The sequence below is a fragment of the Octodon degus genome, unplaced genomic scaffold, assembly GCF_000260255.1.
Source record: "Octodon degus isolate 3935 unplaced genomic scaffold, OctDeg1.0 scaffold00081, whole genome shotgun sequence".
NCBI classification, from domain to species: Eukaryota; Metazoa; Chordata; class Mammalia; order Rodentia; family Octodontidae; genus Octodon; species Octodon degus.
This window is the reverse complement of record NW_004524657.1, coordinates 2,069,277-2,089,358: the sequence shown is the minus strand read 5'-3', so window position 1 is coordinate 2,089,358 and position 20,082 is coordinate 2,069,277. Positions and strand designations below refer to the sequence as shown.

Below are 20,082 nucleotides of genomic sequence, written 5' to 3'. Positions count from 1 at the left end.
GCTTAGCAACTTTCGGTAACTTTGCTTCTGAATTATGGTTTCTTTCAATCTACAGATTGGGCCACCTCCTTATCGCCTGACGTGCTGCCGCAGCCCGTCTTGGAACTGTTGACCGGGAGGGCAGGTGCTTCGAGCTGGTGGAGCAGTGTATCGTTGCCCGCAGACCTGGGAAATCTCATTAGACCTCTACCTGGCTGAACCCAAGGCACTCAGGGACACGACCCCCCCCCCCCCAGCAGAGATGTCCGCTGGGCCCATGCCGGACAGCACTTGCACGACAGACATCAAAGAGGTGAGATTCTCCTACGTGTGGACCATCGATAACTTTAGCTTCTGCCTAAAGGAGCTGAGTGAACCCATTCATAGTTCCATCTTTTCATCCGGAGCCAGCGGTCAACTGAAATGGTGTTTGAGGGTACACCCTCAGGGGCAAAATAAAGACAGCAGAGATCACCTCTCTCTATACCTGGTGCTGCACAGCACTCAGAAGAAAGGAGCTCGGGCATGGGCAAAATTCAAATTTTACATCGTCGACGCCCAGGGAGACACAACCATGGGGAAGTCCTGCAGAGACACTTGTCCATTTGTGAAAGGCAAAGACTGGGGATTCCAAAAATTCATCCACAGAGATGTGCTCTTAGACGAGACCAACAGGCTTCTGCTCGATGATCAGCTTACCCTCTTGTGCGAGGTGACAGAGCAGCAAGACCCCACCAATATTTCCTGCCAGAAAACCGTGAATACTGCGACAGCTACTGACCCTGAATTGGCAGATGATATGGGAAGGCTGTGGAGGAACTCTCGCTTCACGGATGTCCGCATCTGTGTGGCTGGCCGGCCATTCCAGGCTCACAGAGCCATCCTGGCTGCTCGATCTCCAGTTCTCCGTGCCATGCTTGAACACGACCTGGAGGAGCGAAAAGGCAAACCCTTTGAAATCCATGATGTGGCCCCTGAAGTCTTTGAAGAAATGATGTCTTTTATTTACTCCGGGAAGGCCCCAGGCCTGGAGAGAATGGCGCCTCAACTGCTGGCAGCTGCCGCCAAGTATGGCCTGGGGCGCCTGCAGCTCATGTGTGAGGCCGCCCTCTGCCACAGCCTCTCCATGGAGAATGCCGTGGAATGCCTCATCTTGGCTGACCTTCACGGCGCACAGCAGTTGAAAAGGGAGGCACTGAGTTTCCTCAGCTATCATGCTTCTGAAGTCCTGGAGACCTCCGGGTGGAAGGCCATGGTGGCATCACACCCACACCTGGTGGCTGAAGCCTACTGCTCTCTGGCGGCGGTGCGTTCTGCTTTCCTGGAGCCGCCACGCAAGCGGATGAAGCACTGCTAACCCCCGGCACGTCCTAAGACTCCACTGACCTTCACAGAGCAGCAGCCACAGTTGCTGCCCCGAATCAAGGTCCAGGCAGGGCGACTCCCGGAGCTTTGCCTCTTCGATGAGGGAACACAACATTGTGTCCCTGTCGGGATGGAAAGGACCCACCCTGAAGCCCACAGAGAGGAGGTGGGAACGCTCGCTAGCTCGCTGGAACTTAGGGGACACATAACTTCTACAATGTCCTGAGCGTGGCAACAAGAGACTGTCAGAAAACCAGCTTTTTAACACTGCCTACCCAGATTTGGGCCATGCTGGACCTCAGATGAAAGCAGAGCCCTACCCTGTTGGGGACACAGACTGACTGGGGTGGGGGTGGGGGGCCGACGGCAGGGGCTCGGGCTCCCCGAGAGCGAGAGCGAGATCACAATCCCAACCCCTGAAGGACAAGACTCCTTCCCCTCCTCCCCATCGGCCGGCGATGCCCCTCCACAGTGCTCAGAATGGCGATGTCCTAGCCCTGTGTGTTTTCTGCCAATAAAATGGAGTGTTGCTCCGCACCGTTGTCTCACTCGTTTTCTCTTCCTTCACATCTGAGAGCGTAAAGCCTGGGAAATATCAGGGAGCCCTGGCGACTCCAGATCTAACCTGGGACTGAAAACCCCAGACTCCCAATGGCACTATGTACTTCTGGTGTTTAGAGCTAAACAAGGACACAGGACCTTTTGGTTGCTTGAACATCGAACTCTCTTTTATTTATGTCTTGCTTATTTTTATTTTGCTGAGTGATACTGTCATGATAATCAGAAACTAGTCTTCATATCCTAACAGTTGTATCAGGATATACTGTCTACCTGTCTTTTAGCATCCAGTCATCTTGGAACAAAATAGAAGTGGAAAGCTTGATCCATTTTAAGAAAACTGAAAACAAATAAAGAAAAAATAGGCAGTGCTTTGATACTGCTCCCCTCATAGGCATCCTCTCCTCAGGTCTCTCTACAGCCTGTTACATGTCCTTGTTGCTCTCAGTGCTTGCACATATCCACTCCCTGGCCTCTGCGGAGACTTTGGTCCATGGCCACCTGCCTGCCTGAGATGCTTCCCAAGGCCATAGCTGCTCCTGCAGGGTGATGGCATCCCTGTTGCCTGCTCGGTCCTGGCTCCTTAGTCCAGCTTCATATTCCCAGCGCAGTTAGCAGCCACAAGTAGAGTCCCAGAAGGGAAACCTTCATGGGTTATTATATGCTTGTGACTCATCCCTTGGTTTTTTTATCATACCTGAACTTCTTGGAGCACAGTGGCAGCCAGGATGAAGTCCGCAGAAGGCATCAGCACAGAATGCACCCCAATCAGTCTTGGCTCTCTAGGAGGTTGTGCAATATGTTCTGATTACAGTGGGTGTCTGTACTTTAAGCCCTGGTTATTTCTTGTTCTGGAAAGAATCCGCATGAAGCAGATAGGAGTATGTCTCTCTTCATGAGAAAGTGGATATTATGGAACTCAGTGTCCAGATATAAATAAGTGCACAAAATGTAAAGCTGACTCTGATACCTGCTTCAACAAAAATTTCTGCCAAAGTATAAAAGTGAATTTGACTTGCACCTTAGGAAGTGCTTTGACAATTGCCCAGAAGGACTAGAATGCAATAACCACACCACGGAGTGCATCAGCATCGAGCACTGCAAGGCCAGTGAAAGGATCCTTGCAGTACATGCACAAAGAAGGGGAAAACATGTGCCTTCAAAATATGGACTGACCTGTCATTCTGGTGTTCTGAATACGGGCTGCTTGTCATGACAAGCCAGTTGCTGCTGTGCTGTCTCTCGGGTAGATGATTGTTCAAAAAGAAGGGGGTGGTGAATGAAGGCAGAAGACAGGAAAAGGAATGTTGTGGGACTGTCCTGTTTCAAGGTTGTATATGTTTAGATTTTTGGACTTATGTGTAAACATAAGAAGTATATAATTCTTTATGCCTATTTTTAAAATATATTCTAATTTTTTTCTTTTTCCCATATTTTTACTGATAAACAAATAGCAATGAGACAGTTTCAAATCAAATTGGTAGGACAGTTCCAATAATTCACACATTGCATACATTCTTCCTAGTGGTTAATTGCTGTACAAGATGTGGACATATATATTCTAATTTTTAAATGTTTTTTCATCATTCTGTAGGGACTTAAAGTTCAACATATCAATATTTGATGAAAAATACCTGTTCCATGTTATGCCTAAGTTGTTTGATATTCAGACAGATAGTGAGGTTAAGCTTAACAGCCTAGGTTGTATGGTAATAACAATAAGCTTGTCTTCTGGATGGTTAACAACCTAAGTTTGCAAACCAAAATTAGAGAAAGAGGAGGGCCACAAGGAAAGCCAACACTTTGGGCCTAGCCTTCCAAGGTCACATAAGACTCAGGACATATGAGAACTTGTACTGTAAGGTCATGTAACTTGGTAGTGTCCCAAATTTTCTGATCAAGGAGATTATGGAGCCAAAGAGGAAAGTGATCGATGATGTAGAGTGTGCCTAAAGAGAGTCACATGGAGAGAAAACAGTCTCTCAGGCTTTCACAGAGAGCACATTGGCCAAGCAATGGCCGTGACTCATCCATGTGGCTGATACTGAAAAAGGTTCTACAATCTGAGGTACAGGATCTCAGGATAAATCCTGAGGGGATTTCACTGACCTTATCAGACCCAAAAGCTTCAACTCTTGTTGCATTGGTCCTGCTTTACCTTGGTCTTAACCATCCAGAAGAAAAGTATAAAAACGAAGTATTAAGAAGTAAAGCCATGCTATTATGTTGACCTATAGGGGACTCAGGTCAACAATTTCTGACATTGCCAGTGAAGCAGAAGACCCCATACTATTATGGGCTACTGGACTCTTTTAGAATATTTTTCTGAGTTTACACACTTATAATATTTAAATGATGGAACTTAACAAAATAAGGGGATACAGATGAATGTCCATTTGGTATCTGTGTATTCAAAGTGGTTAGGATAGATATATAGCTACATTCTCTTAATGAATAGAGGGATTTGTTCTAATGGTGTTTGTAAATAGGATATCTTGTCTGCATCTTGTACAGCAATTAACCACTAGGAAGAATGTATGCAATGTGTTAATTATTGAAACTGTCCTACCAATTTGGTTTGAAACTGCCTCATTGCTATTTGTTTCTCAATACAATTATGGAATAAATAAATAAATATGGACTGAAACCTGAGTCCAAGAAATAATTCAGCACCCTTCACCAAAGGGGAACCTGTGTTTTCCACAACTGAGATGAGGATGTGTACAGTGCACAGGAAGAAGTATCAGAAGGGAGAGCGAGGAAAAAAAAAAGAAGAGAGAAGAAAATAAAAATACTGAAGAAAGAGGAAAGTAAAGGAGCAGTGCCAGATAAAGGTCTGGAATCCAGCAGAGATACCCCAGAGCAACAAGAAAACAAAGACACACAGCAGAAGAAGAAGAGAAAAGTCCAAGAGAAACAACAGAAATCGGTATCGGTCAGTACTGTGCACTAAAGGGTCCCGTGATATTAATGTAGACTCTGACACTGCTGTCTAATTTGGAGATTCCCTGAAAAGGGGCCATAGCCATTGGGACCATAGCCCGACAACCTAGCAGCTACTTCTCTGTCTAGACAACATTCCAAATAGTTGTACAAGCTGCAGACAAGCATAGCTGACAGCAGACAGCCGAAAGTTCTGAGGAGATATACTTTCACAGTTATCTTACTGATTCTGTGCATTTTTAAAAGACAAGAAATTTTGTACATAATTATCAATAATCTATAAGCTGTCATCAGCCTAATGATGACATCTGGATAAGAAACATCTGTTCCCTATTAAATTATCTGTCCAGCTACTATTTTAAGAAGCGACAGATAATTCTGCAGATTCAAAGATTCAGTATACCCTCAGAACAATTAGGAGATCAGGAAAAGAGACATCCTTCCAAGGAAGTGTGCTTCTGTTGGGGAGAGCTAGAGGTCTAAGGTTGAGGGCCTGGCATGTGGAGTGCTTGAATTGACCACACAGGAGCAACTTTACCCTAGAAGTGCTAAGGTTACTCTATTGCTCTCCCATGCTTCTTCAAGAAATGCAAGAGTGCTTACCAGAGTTAAATATTCTGTGTGGAACTGGAGGAAGGTAAAATGTGGAAGAAATCATAGCACTGGAGATTCTTTTTGTGCTTCATGAAACAGTGAAGGGTTGTGCACACCTGGAACAGGTCTCCAATCTATGGCAGCACTGCTGAGTCAGCCTCACTGCCCCTTGGATTGCAGAAGTCTGTAAACCTGTGCTTGTAACTTTCTTCCAAAATCAGAATCATACTTATTGAGAGGAAACTCTGATTTCATACAAAACAAAACAATAGATCAAGGAGAATATACCATGTTTGCAAAGTCATGCATTTCCTTTCTCAATGAGAGAAAAACGGTTTTATTACCTGCTTATTTGTGAGTGAGGAAGAAAGCTGCCACAATAAATATATTTGTTAATAGTTTTTCAAAAAAAGAAAGTAAAAAATATACTTCCAGAATCTGTTTATGTTGCAAGAAACAAATGTGAGCCTATTTGACATCTTAAGGGTAACAATTCAAGGGTAAAGTGTTACAAGTTATTACATGTGTCTACTTAGAGAAATATGTAATACACAATACTATTCTAACTAAATCATCTCATCCATGATTATATAATAGTCCCTCCCAACATAAAACATTAATGCTTGTGTATATATATATATATATATATATATCCCTGATTACTTAAAGTGATAACATAAATGAACTAAAACAATGCAGTGTTCCACAGACCAATACAACAGGGCTCCATAATCTGAAACAACAAAGAACTTTCAATCCCACGAAAAGTAAAATGGTTCCCACTGTCTCTTCTTTTCTCAGGTGGCCTTTCATGGTTGTACAGATCTTTCCAGAAGTCTGTTCTCTGTTGCCAGTCTTGGAACTAATCTGATGTATGGCATCTGAGAGTCTTTTCAGTTGTACTAAAACATGGGTGTCTGTGAAAATGTCTCATCATTGCAAGTATCAAAATAGCTCTTTCAGCATTCATAGTTCCTGCATACAACAGGCAATACACATTTCATCATCCCATTAGAGTGAGGAGTAGAAGAGAAAATACAGGAGCAGAGGACACTCCATCTGTCAGACAAATGCACTGACCACTTTGGTCTTGGTCAAGAAATGCTATTGATACTTGGGAGTTAAAATTTCCACTGCTTCAAACCTCAGGGCATCTAAGCTTGCTTGATAGGGTGACCCTGCTTGTCAGGTACAGGCACACAGTGGTATACAATTATGTAACCATGACTTAGCACAGGTCAACACTCATGTGTTTATTAGGAAACTCTGTAACAATGTAAATATGAGGTAACCACCTGCATAAGAATTACACAATAAAAATGCAGGAGGCTCTACTTCAGGCTTTTCTGCCTTCCTGTGCTCTATGTGTCTGCTGTTGTTTCAGATGTCATGTACATGTGTTCTTTAAATTTTGAACTTCCATACAAAGGAAGGTAGGGCCAATTGGGAGCAGCTCCTGCTCCACTGTGTCCAGGCAGGACTCCAGGGACACTAGTGTTCCAAAGCCAACCCACTATGAAGGGCCCACCCCACTTTCTGTCTGTCCCAATCCCCACAAACCACTGCTCAGCTCCATGCTCATAGCATGCTAAGAGGTTTCCTATCTGGCCTGTATCCCCACCCATACTGAGTAGGGCACTCACTTGAGCTCTCCAGAAGCCAATAGGCAGAAACTTACCAGGAGCTCTGCCCAAGTCTTCCCATGTAGTCCTGGTGAATTCCTGAGCCCTGGTTCTTGTTGGTTCTTGTTGGGCTCAAGGAGGGCAGAGCTGAATCCTAGGCACCCATCAAAGTCACTGTGAGCTTACTGAATATGGAAGGCACAACAGCTTTAACTGTTTTCCTTAAGGATATTTTATTTCCATCCATCAAACAAAATATGCAGTAATATCTTTAGGCACACTGAGAGCAGGAGGGGTGTTTCAGGAAGTCAGCCTTCTGAGGAAACAGGCTGAGGAAAATGCCCACCTGCATGGTGCTGTTCTGATAGCTCTGGTGTCTGACGATGGGTGGGATGGGCTCCAGCAGGCCAAACAAGCTGTGGCACACCATGTGCACTGGCAACTGTCTGTGGCCCAGAATACCACAGAACAGTAACAGCTAGAAGGTCACATGTAGAGGCCAGTGTTCCCAGCTAGACCTCGAAAAGACAGTTCATTGCAGAACAGGTTCCCACAATGAGGCAGTGGAAAACAGCTGCAGTGAAAGTATACAACTATTCCACAGGATGACGATGTGGTCAAAGAGTTTTTGGGGGAAAAGAATGACACCCAGGGAAGTCTGGATGTAGTAAAAGCTTTATTTCATATTGCTGGTGTTAGCTGGAATAATTTCCAACAAAAGCCAGGAGGAAGTGCCTGTGAGCCATCGTTTTTTATATAAGATGTAAGCAGAAATTTCAAAGAGAGAACAGAACAGCCTGGGAGATCTTCTCATAAGCTATTAGTGTGACATCATTTGTTACAAGTTAGGATTAATGACCTTCAGTTACAAATCTAGATTAATGTTCCTGCAATCTGGTATCATCAGGCATCCTTCATGTTCAGTTATACCCCTGTGATTATCAGTGTCATGAAAGTAAGGCAAAGTTATGGAAAAATTACAGAGCTAAGCAGCTGCAAAGGAATAGTTTTTAACAGACCAATTTTCCTCATATGATTTTGGCCTTTCAATGATTGCTGATGCAGCAAATCCTAGACACTATTAAGAGATGGAATGGGAGGCTGCTGGGGTTAGAGGCCCCTGACTACACATGGAGGCAACTGGGGCATGAGGCACATGGTCACCACAGTCCTCAACCGGATTATAGTTCTCCAACCACAATCTGAAGCACCTAGAGTTCGAGATAACTGACACAACATGAGGCCCCTGGAGTCAGAAGCATCTGACCACAATAGGATGCACATGCATTAGAGGCTTCTGACCACTATGGAAGGCACCTGGGCCTCTCTCTGTAACCTTCAATTGTTAATGGTTTCTGTTTCTGTTCCTGTTACTCTTCCCCTTCTGCATTATATTTCTTCTTTCCATTCTGCCTACTTCTAATACTGACTTCATGTAATTTCAACATACATAGAAACTTATTACTTAGTAAGAGGTGTATGACAATTGCTATCATTTTCAGTGCAAGAAACTGGACTATTTTTGGCCCATCCAAGAGGATACCTATACACACCTTGGGGTGGGTTAGTGTCTGTAGCAGAATTTTCCCACAATCTGTCTCATTATGCCAGAAATGTGGCTTAGCAGGCATTCTTGTGGAAGAAAAATTACATCAAATGTTGTCTGTCTCATTGCTTGAACACAATACCTGACTCCCAAATATAGGGAAAGAGAGATTTATTTAGCTCAGTTTGTGGAAGTTTCACTCCATACTTGGCTGGCTCCCAGGCAGATTGGCACATGACAGAGGGCAGCAAATCATCATAGCAGAAAACCACAAAACAGCAAGAGCAAAAGGGAAGAGTAATAGCAGCAACGGCAACAGAGAGAAGTCTGTTTGCCTTATGTTGCATTCAGTCGCTCTGCCCCGGACTGGGTATGGCACTCACACCCATAATCCCAGCAGTCCTTACACCCATATTTCCAGCAGCACTCACACCCATAAGCCTAGCATTGGATCATGATTTAATCACAAACTCTAGAAGTCTGCCCCATAGTTGCCTGAGGCTTTGTGGAGACAACTAGGCACAAGTCATAATGCTATCCAAGTTGTTCATAGAAGACAGACATTTACTTCCTGAGAAGGATCTTGCAAAATGTACCAAATGAAGCCATTTATTCCTGAAGATATTGTATATTTATCGCCAGGTTTTAGTTCTGTATTGTAGTTAATGAGCTGCTGTTTATGAGCCCAACTACACTTATGTGTATATTTGTGTCAGTCTGTGTGTATAGTAGCACATTTCCGCCAAAGAAATTTAACCTTATAAAGACTATTATTTGCACTGTCATTTTGCATAGAATATTACTTTGGATTTTGGAAATATCAAAACTTATAAAACTTACGTACAACTAAGTGATCTTATGTTAAAGACTGGGACTTAAAAGTATTGAAGCTATTCAGACAAGGTGGTAATTGGCATGGTCATGGCCGGAGTTCTTAAGGTCTGGGAAGTATGAACTGGACTTCAAGTCACCTGACAACCCCAGTAGGTACATCTCACCCAACCAGCTGGGCGACTTCTACAAGTCCTTCATCAAAGACTACCCAGTGGTGTTCATCGAGGACCCCTTTGACCAGGACAACTAGAGCACCTGGCAAATGTTCATGGCCAGCGCTGGCATCCAGGTGGTGGATGACAACCTCACAGTGACCAACCCAAACGCATTGCCAAGGCTTTGAATGAGAAGGCCTGCAACTGTCTGCTGCTCAAAGTCAACCAGATCAGCTTGGTGACCAAGTCCCTGCAGGTGTGCAAGCTGGTGCTGTCCAACATCTGGGGTGTCATGGTATCCCACCAGATGGGGGAGACAGAAGACACCTTCATCACTGACCTAGTGGTGGGACTCAGCACAGGGTAGATCAAGACTAGCATGCCCTGCCAATCCAAGCACCTGGCCAAGTACAACCAGATCCTCAGAATCAAGGAGGAGACGGGTAGCAAGGCCAAGTTCGCCGGCTGAAACTTCAGAAACCCCCTGAGCAAATAGGCCACAGCAGGCCAGCATCCAGGCCTCAGGCCAGGTAGTTAGGTCTCCTCCTACCAACACTTCTGTAGATGCCATCAGGACCACTTGGAGCCCATGACCCCAGTTGTGATCATCGTGCTTGTCACCTCATGTCCCATTATGTCTGGAGCTGTGTGTGTACCCCAGGCCAGGTTCCCAGTGCTTCTGTTGTGAAATAAACCCCAGAGCCCAGGAGGACCAAAAGAAAAAGTATTGAAGCATGCAATTTTCAAATTATATTCATATATATGTGGAATCTTATGTAAGTTATGGTTTTTAAAATTAGGAAAAATATGTTAATTCTCCCAAAAGAGAACATAATGGTCAGATTTTGCACAACAACCTAAATGTAGCAAGACACATGGACTCTGATAAGAACACTATAAATGTCTGATACACTAGTAATTATATCTGTGTGTAAGCCTATAACATGTCTTTAAGGTATAACTCAGAAATGCCAACCAAAATGTGTATTTAACTGAGAAGTAATGCCAGTAAATATGCAACAGAAAATGAGATTAAAATGGACAGTTAGCAATATATATATATATATATATATATATATATATTATGTATGGCACCACCATGCTTGATCTCATAACTTCACTTGGCAAAGAATTAAACATTTTCTCCAAAAATAAAAAATCATGTTCTGTGTTGGCCTGCTCCAGGGCCCCAAGAGTGAATTTCATGGATGAGATCCCAAGATTTAAGAACATATATGTGCAAAATATCAGCAACGATGGCAGAGAACATAGAACACAGCCCGAATCTTCATATTCATAGTAATTTTTATATATACATATAATTATCTCATATTTACATTACTACATATTATAGTACTTTAACAAAGGCATGCACGTTGGTCTGCACTGTCATGGTTACTTAAATGTATCTCAATGTGTGCCTCCACTACACTTATAACCTCATGATTTCAGGTGTACTTAGATGTCCCTGACCTCTTAAGTAGTGTAATTTCTTCCCTAATCCCACCACCTCCAAGGTCAGAGATTTAATAATGTAAAATTTTATATGTAACAACATAGAAGTACCTCTTGCATTGTAGTCAACAGATCAAAAACCATGCAGTTTTGTAAAAACATTTTTTTTATTTGAAAACTTTCTTCCCCAAGCAGTATGAAAGCCTAGTATTTAACATTCAAGGCTCATGCCTTATTTGCAGCAAGGGATTCAACCAGAAGTGCCAAATTTATGATCTATGCCCCTGGTCATATGCTATTCAGAACATCAGCGGTCACTTTTTCAGATCAGACACTATACCTAGCAATCAATTATTTTAGTGTCTGTTTAAGATATCTTATAATGCATTTCCAAGTTAGAAGAGGGGCTTATGTCCTGAATTGGGGTAGCCTACATTGTCTATTTTTCTACCATTCTTTAACATGCCTCCCCATTAGCACCACACAAGGCATGGTTCCCAAATTGTCACTGCTGAACTGCCCAACTTGGCAGACTAAGCATCAGCTCCTTACAGATGGCCTAATAGTCTGTGCCTAAATGTACAAGACTTCTTGCATAAATCACAACTCTCTGCTCTTAGGTTCAATCTCGAGGTGTACCCGAGACCACTAGAACAGGCTGAGATGAGACAAACAACCATAACTTTCTTCCAGACTGGGCGTGGATGAGCCAAAGACAAAAGAATCATTGGTATTGAATGTGGGGATGACCTATAATTTAAGGTCTTTAAAGCAGGAGAGGTTGGTGTCACTGAGGAAGATAGTTTTGAATTAGTCAGGGTTTCTTGTACATGGCTAGAAGCTCAGGATGACAGTTGTGATTTCTCTATGAGTCTGAGAGCCTGATAAACAGGAGTTTTTTGGTCCCTCCATCCAGGTTAAAGGCTTCTTGTTGAACATAATGGTCAAGGGGTAGGGCATTTTCTCTTCAATTTTGTTGGGGGCTAGTGTGGGGTCCTAACAGCCAAACTTCATGAAACTCAGCCCATTTTCTTGTCATGCATGTTCAGGTTTTGACTTGGTTTCATTTCTCTCATTCCTGGAACAAAATACCCAAAACTCAAGTTTAAGAAAGGAAAGGTTTATTTAGCTCACGGTTACTGGAGGTTTCAGTCCATACTCAGCTGGCTCCAATGAGGATGGCATATGGCAGAGTACAGCTATTTATGGCAGTGGAAAACAGCAAAGAACCAAGGGAGGAGCAGCAGCAGGAGCATCCAGCAAGCCTCTCTCCCTTCACACATTGTATGCAGATTACCCATCCCAGGGTGATTTAGCACTCACAACCGTAATCCCAGAATAGATCATGAATTAATCAGACTCTAGAAGCCTGCCCCAATGGCTGCATGAGGATCTGAGGGAACAATTAGACCCAAATCCAAATATACATGCCTTAAGCACATGTTTTCACATGGGTATTAATATCAGGATGTGCTTGAATAATGACTTCATCAAAGCCCTACACTGAAAGACAGAGGACTTCTAAGGGATGACATCTTGCACAACACCCTATTCCATTTTAGAAGGAGAAAGGACTGAGGCAGAATTTAATTTAGTTTAACCCCTGCCTGAAGTATTTACATAGAAGTAGCCTTACCTAAATTACCCCATACCTCACTCCTTCCCTTGCCCTATCAGAACTTCACAAAAATGTAGGATATAAGGAAAAGACAGGACCAATTTAAGGCAATAAGATACAGACTATTTGCCCATGCTTAGTCTTAAATCCCTCTGCCAGAGACTCCATACCTATAGGATATAGGGGCATCATATTCCTGTCATAGGATACAAGGGACACTATATTCCATCCCAGTTGCCATAGCAACAAAGAAACTATAAAAGCAGGTAGGGAACAAAGAACTGGAACTTTTGTGTTTTCCCAGATGGAAATGGGTCACCGGCTAATTAGTAAAGGTTTTGTAATTCCTTTTAGTTTGGCCTCCTGTGGACAATATATCCAATCCCATCCACTACACGCTCATCCAGGATCTCCACAGGCAAGATGTTCTTGCCAAAGGCCCAGCCAGCCTCCAAGCCACCTCTGAGTGGTTTTTGACACCAGAAGTTGACTTGAGCTAACTGTCTAAAGGAGAGGTAGCTGATGTACCACAAGCCCTGCTTTCCCCAAGACCCTCTGCACCTCAGTGGTCTAAACAACTCAGGAAAAAAAAAACCTCCATCCAAGTCATCACAATGAACCTGCTGTTTGAGGCAATGTGTGATGCTGATCTTCTTGGAAGCTACCATGGGATGGATAATGACTGCTGTCAGCTTGGAGATTCCAGCAGAACACCACTGCAGAAATACTCTCAAGTGACCACAGGTGGGCCCCATCAGACTCAGGCAAGCTGTGTTTACCTCTTTACACTTCCCTTGTGCTCAACAGATTGTAGTATTTCTTGTCCTGACATGTAAGTTATAGAACTCAGAATACTGGAAGGAAAGGGATGACACGGCAAAATATTCCTTCCCTGCCTAGGAGGTTCCAATTTAGGCAGTCAAGCTGTACTCCTGTGCACATGAAGGCAAAAACCCAGATCTGGCTATAGTCTAACATGGCTTATACATGTGCCCAAAGATGATGGGAGGGAATTGTGCTAAAGAAAGAGGCATATTGCCCACATTGGGCTTGTGAGACAATTGGGCTTACACGAGGAGTTTTCAAAGGAAGTCTTCATAGGGACCCGAACTCCCTAACCAGTTGGTGGATACAAAGTGACGCACATATTCAGGTGTACTGGGAAAAACATGCTGGTTGTCGCACAAGGTACTCAGATAGGTTTTTCACACAGGCTAGGATTATTAAAAAAAAAAAACTATTGACCCACTTTGATCTACTGGACTCACATGGGAAGTACACACACACCTTGGCACAGTCTCAGAATATGATCCAGAATACTCATCATGATTACCTGGGTAGAGATAACCCTTTGAAAGTTAGTGGTCTGTTGCCCAGCTTTGACTCAGGAACTGCATCATGTACAAGACACTGGCCCAGTAATTATCCCAAATGCAGGTAAGCATAAACCAATCAACCCCAGAACCCAGGGAGATAAGACCCAACCCCCTAAAATGGAGACAGGAAGCCTAAGAGCTAAGTCTGAAATCTATCAGTTGCTTGGTGAAATCCACTATTTGATAAATTATGTAGCCCTACATCAGTAGAAGGCTGCTGGATGTATATATGGTCCAGCCCACCCTTTTATGAGGCTGTAGCCTCCTCAGAGCCTGTAATGCCTCTTCCATGAAAGAGGAAGAGACACTGTCTCTGTCAATGGTAAAAAGTGTACAGAAAAGGACTTTGTGTGGGCCAAAGGGGAAAGAATTAGATAACTTGCAGTCAGCTAGCTCCACAAAATCTCATCTACCAGGCTCCTCAAGGGGTATGGATTTTCTGCACTGATCAGTTACTTAAGTGTCTCCATCATAGACAGAGGTTTACTGGGATGGGCCCTTGTCTATGAAAGGTCAAAAAGCAAGGCAGCTGAACCCACACAGAACCTGACTAGATGCACTGACATAAGTAAAAGCAAGTTTATTAGAAATTCATGCAGAGGTGGAAGCTCACATGGAGGGCTATGTCACAGACCAAGACAGTGCTCACAGAGGGCTGTCTTCCATACCAAGAGTCAGAGTCAGGAGGACCTGTTCTGTAGTTTAGGGTTTGGCTCTCATAGGACCAAGGGGGAGAGAGTTTAGGGATAGAGTGTCTGGGGAACTTTGAGTCCTGACCTATCATTCCAGACTCTATTTGATAGAAAAGAAGATGAAGAGATCATCTGGCTACTTCCTAATGAAGTAGCTGTAAGTCTGGAAAACAGGGCAAGAAGCTGTCATCATCAGAAAGGTTGTTTGAAAAGAAGTTTTATGAGGGAGATAGATTGGCATGACCAAGTTTGCTTAACAGTTGGTGGCAGGACCCTTTGGAGCTGGACAGATGGAATCAGGCTTTCTTCCCAGGAGATCTCCTGAAGTTGACATGCTTAGGATGATGGTGTCTGGGCCAGACCAGAAAGGCTTGTTGGATGCAGGGCTGAGATCCTTTAGGAAGACTTGTTCTCCAGGCTGAACCTGTAGGGGAGCTGAGCCATTATCAGGCTTAGGAAGGCAGTGGTCTGCATATTGTCTGAGGAGATGTTGAGTTCATGAAAGCAGCAGCAAGTAATGGGGTCTAGAAGTAAGACAGACAGAAACAGGAGTCTTATTAGGGCCAGAAGAAGGGAGGGGATCAAAGTTCTGGGAAAAGAAAGAAAGATGTGGAGTTAGGGCATTGCACCCCAATAGAAGTGTAGGGCAGGAGGACATAATAAGGAATGAGTGTGTGAAGTTTTGACCCTGTTATGCAGCCTATGGGTCCTGTTAAGAGCGATTGAAGGGGTAGGACTTTGATTCTGACCATGGTAATATTTGAAGGGAATGTTGGCCCTGAGTGTGATGGGAGGATAGACCAGGAGGCCTCCTTGTCTGAAAGAAATGAAACATGCTTACCTGCCACCAGGACAGCAACCTTAGGTTCCTCCAAGGTAAGCTGGACTTCTGTGGAGTCTGGAGGCCAGAGACCCTTCAATCTTCATCATCTCCTGCAAGACCCAATAGGTTCGCAAGTGCCACTTGTCTGGGATGTACCTCAGCAGCAGATATTTCCCCATTTTTGGGTGAGGAACAGTACCCCATCCAGTGGCCCAATTGTTTGCAATATGGACGTGGACCAGGGGGCAGTCTAGGGTTTGGGCATTCTCATGCCCAGTGACCCTCTTGGTTGCATTTAAAGATGGGTTCTGGGGGTGATTTGGTATTAGGTCTTGGAGCCTTTGCTGTTAAGAGGGCCTAAGTGCAGCTGCCAGGAGTTGATACTTCTTTTTTGTAACAGCCAATTTATTTTCTTCTTCCTGTTCTTCCCTCCCATTTTATACGTGGAAGGCCAGATTTAGGAGTTCTTATGGGGAGGTGTTTGGGCTATCTTCCAGTCATTTGAGTTTTTTCATAATATCTGAAGATGACTGGGAAATGAAATGGTTGTTTAGAACCAACTTTCCTTCAGGTCTACCTGGATCTAGCCTGCTGTAGTGGGTGAGGGCCTCTGAGAAGCAAGCCATGAAAGCAGCTGGATTGTCATTTGGACCCTGGGTAATTTCTATTACCTTGTTCCAATTGATGGCATTTTAAGAAGCCTTTGTAAGCCCTGAAATCAGACAGATGAGCACTTGGGGGGACCTTGCCCTCCTCAGTGATAGCCCCAATTAGGGTCCTGCCTAGGGACTACCCAGGCTCCAGGGTGGGTGGGGTCCATGCAGTGAACCTCATCTGTGTGTGCCTCTGCAGCCAGCAATACAAACTCCTTTTCCTCTAGGATTAGGGTGGAGGAGAGGATAACATTCCAAGTTAGCCTGTATACTTGAGTAAGATATTGAAATTCTTTTGTATAAGCAGTTGGGTCTGTTGTGAAGAACTCCAGTCTTTTCTCAATCTAGGAAATGTCTGCAAGGAACCACCACCAGCAGACAATGACTAAACCCTCAGTGCTAGCCACCTAATACAAGAGAAAGAGCCCAGAGGTGGGGATTTGAGAGTTAAATTGTTTAGAGTGGGTGCACGAGGAGGGAGGAGACCAGGTGGGGGAAGATGGAGAAACAGGACCACAAGGGGAGTCAGAGGAGGAGGGTCAGGCGTGAAGAGGGTGGCAAAGAGAAGGGGCCAGGGAGGTCTTGAGCAAGCAGTGGAGGAAGAGGAGAGGAAGGTATAGATGGACCCTGGTATAGAGGAGGGAGGGCAGCCACCTTCCAGAGGAGATCAGCAAGGCGGTTGCTGTTCCAGGCAACTCCAGGGTCATCCAGGAGTTCAGGAAAAGACATAGGGAAGGTCTTCTAAGCTAGGAGCCTTTAGTCTTTGAACAAGAAGGACTTGTTGAGGGTTTCAAACAAGACAGAATTGAGAATGGCTATGAAGTGCGAAAAAGGCCTGAACATATGGGACTTCAAACCATTTATTACTGCCATGGCAGAAGTTAAGTAGATCACAGAATGTATTAAAATCTAGAGTACTGTCTGGTGGCCAGATTGTGCCATTATCCACTTTATATTGTGGCCAGACTGTTTGACAGAGGAAAACTAGGTATTTGACTTGAAGGTCGAAGAAGCCCAATGGGCCTCTAAGGACAAACGTGGGACAGTTTAGAACAGAAGAATAGTTTTGAGAGTGTATTGAAGAAGAATTGCCCATAGTGGTGAGATGATGGAGTTGGGGGGTGAGAGAAGCCTGAAAATGATGATCTTGTTTTGCAAGTCCCAAAAGAGACATAGAGCCAAAGCCCTCTGAGCAGGTATCCAGTCTGAGAGGAGGCTAAGTAGAGGGAAGGAGAGGCTCAGCATGTCAATATGACTTTGTAGAGTAAGGCCGGGACTGGCTGAGAGATGTAGAGCCAAGAGACGAACCATCCAAAGTAGTCATCCTCAGGGAGAAATCAAGATGAAATAGAAAAATGAAAGAACAGAAGAGAATACCAATATCAGAGAAATCCTGAAAGGAACCCTGAGAGAATTCAGAGGCTATCAAATCCAGGAACTGTTTGAAGGAGTACTCATGGGACACAGTTGGAGGCAGAGGCTAGAAGAAGACTTTGGGAAAAGCTTGTGAGGAGACAAAAGATGGGCTCTGGGAGAGGAGACGAAGATAGAGACATTAAGGGAGAGAGATACTTACAATTTTTTTAAGTCCAAATATTTTTTTAAAATTCATTTTAATGAGAAAAAAGATAAAATAACGATGAAACTGTTTCAAAACAGGTTATTAGGATGGTTACATTAATTAATACATTGTATATTGTTGTCTTCATAGTAGTTATTCAGAGGACAAGATGCAGGCGTGATATGACTCATCCACATGGCTGACACTGACAAAGGATCTACAAACTGCAGTACAGGGTTTTAGGATAAATCCTGAGGGGATCTGACTGACCTTATCAGATACAAAAGTTGCATTTTTTGTTCTATAGGTCTTACTTTTTCTTGGTCTTATCCATCCAGCAGAATGGTATGAAAATGAGGTATAAGGGGTGAAGTCATATTGGTATGCTGGGCTGTAAATGGCTCAGGTAAACAACTTCTAACATGGCCAGTCCTGCAAATGACCCACCACTATTATGGACTACGTTGGACTATGTTGAAATATTTTGCTGAATTCACACACCTACAATATTTAAATTACAATGAAATATCCTTCTCTAACAATACTAAACAAAAAAGGGGATATAAATAAATCACCATTTTTATCTGTACATTCAAAATAGGATAGTTATACAGCTACATTCTCTTAATTCAATGAATAAGATTTCTTCTAATAGTGTTTGTGGATGAGATGTCATGTCTCCATCTTGTACAATGGATAACCACTGAGACAACAATTTGCAACGTATTTATTATTGAAACTGTCCTACTGATTGATTTTGATACTCTCTCATTGCTCATTGTTTCTCAATAAAAGTATTTTTAAAAATTAAAAATAAATGATTCAACTGCAAGGTAAATTTTTGTGTAGCTACAGGCATTTAAAAATGCTAATATATATTTCAAGGAGACATTAAGAATTCATAAAGAAAAAAAATATTCCTATCAGAAATGATCAAGATTCATGAAAAAATTGGATGTAGTTCATATATATTGGGTGTCAGGGGCTAGGGAGATGGCTCAGTAGAATAAGTGCTTGCCTGGCAAGTGCAAGGGCCTGAGTTCAATCTCCAGTTCCACAAAAAAAAAAGTATATATTGGATGTCTACTTAGCAGTTGCTGAACAATGGGTGGTTTCTTGTTTTTATGTATTTGGTACTGAGTCTCACTATGCAGCTCAGACTCATAGTGATCCTCCTGTTTTCAGCCTCCTCAGCACTGGGATTATAGGTATGTGCCACCACGGCCTATCTTGGTGGCTGTCTCAGAGAGCCCAGGGGTGGGGCTGGCATGGCATGTGGTAATAGGGATAGAACCCCAGACCCTGCACTTGCCTAAGCAGGTACTTAGTCTACTAAGCTATATCATTGGCCCTAACAATGGATTTTTAATGAAATTAAAATGAATCAAAAGGAACATGTTTTGCATGTGGGAAAGAAGGGTATTTTGTGAGATATTGCTGTTTTCAACAGGGAGATTGTTATAAGTCACAAGAAGAAAAGAGACCCAAAAAACAAAAGAAATTTGGAGCACTTTATTAGCTAAGCTCAGTGGCAACACTCACCCAGGATAATAGGAGAATGTGTGCCCCCTAAGCTCTCTAGGGCTGTTTTTTAAAGCCGAAAACTGCAAAACTGGATGGTCCTATGGCCTGAGCATAAAGCAAGTTTATCAGGGGGTCAAGACACACTCACAGGAATCAAGATAATTTTAAGAACAGGAGGTTACATTCTTGCAACAGGTGGTCACATTTTCTAGAACAAGCAGATATAATCTTTACAACATTGCACTGATCATGGGTGGGATACATTCTGTGATTTGACAATAGAACAAAACAAATAGTTTGAACATTAACAGGCCACATCTAAAGTACAGCATGATGGTTTGCGGTCACAAAATGGAGTCTAAGTTTTCAGTCTATAACATTCCCCACTGATTTTTGTACATGAGTCAAATCATTGGCTCATTGGTATTCATGTAAGAGTAATTGCTCGTATCTCTCTGCCTTAAGGACAAGGTGTTTAAATTGTCTGGGCTCAAATTACTTGCTTCTGGGCCTGTGGCCAGACATCATGGCAATGAACAGACATCATTTTAACTACTACTACTGGAAAGTTACAAAGGCAAAATTGGAACATCTTAATCATTCTTGACTTTCTCCTTTCTAAAGACTCCTCGACTTATTCATGCCTAAATTATTTTAAAATGTAGAACGACACCTGTCTGCATGATAAAGCTGAGCATGTTTTGCTACAGTTTGCAGGTGGAAAAAAATAAATATTAGAAAAAAAATTTTAAAAAAAAATTGTCTGGGCTCACTGTTTAACATA

At 43.2% G+C, this 20,082-nt stretch overlaps 2 pseudogenes; both read left to right on the top strand.

Moving 5' to 3' along the window:
- LOC101588116 overlaps window positions 1-1,336 on the top strand; it is an 84,085-nt pseudogene extending 82,749 nt beyond the window's left edge.
- A 138-nt stretch (window positions 1,337-1,474) lies between these two features.
- On the top strand, window positions 1,475-4,855 carry LOC101587715 (annotated as a pseudogene).
- Window positions 4,856-20,082: the final 15,227 nt, after the last annotated feature.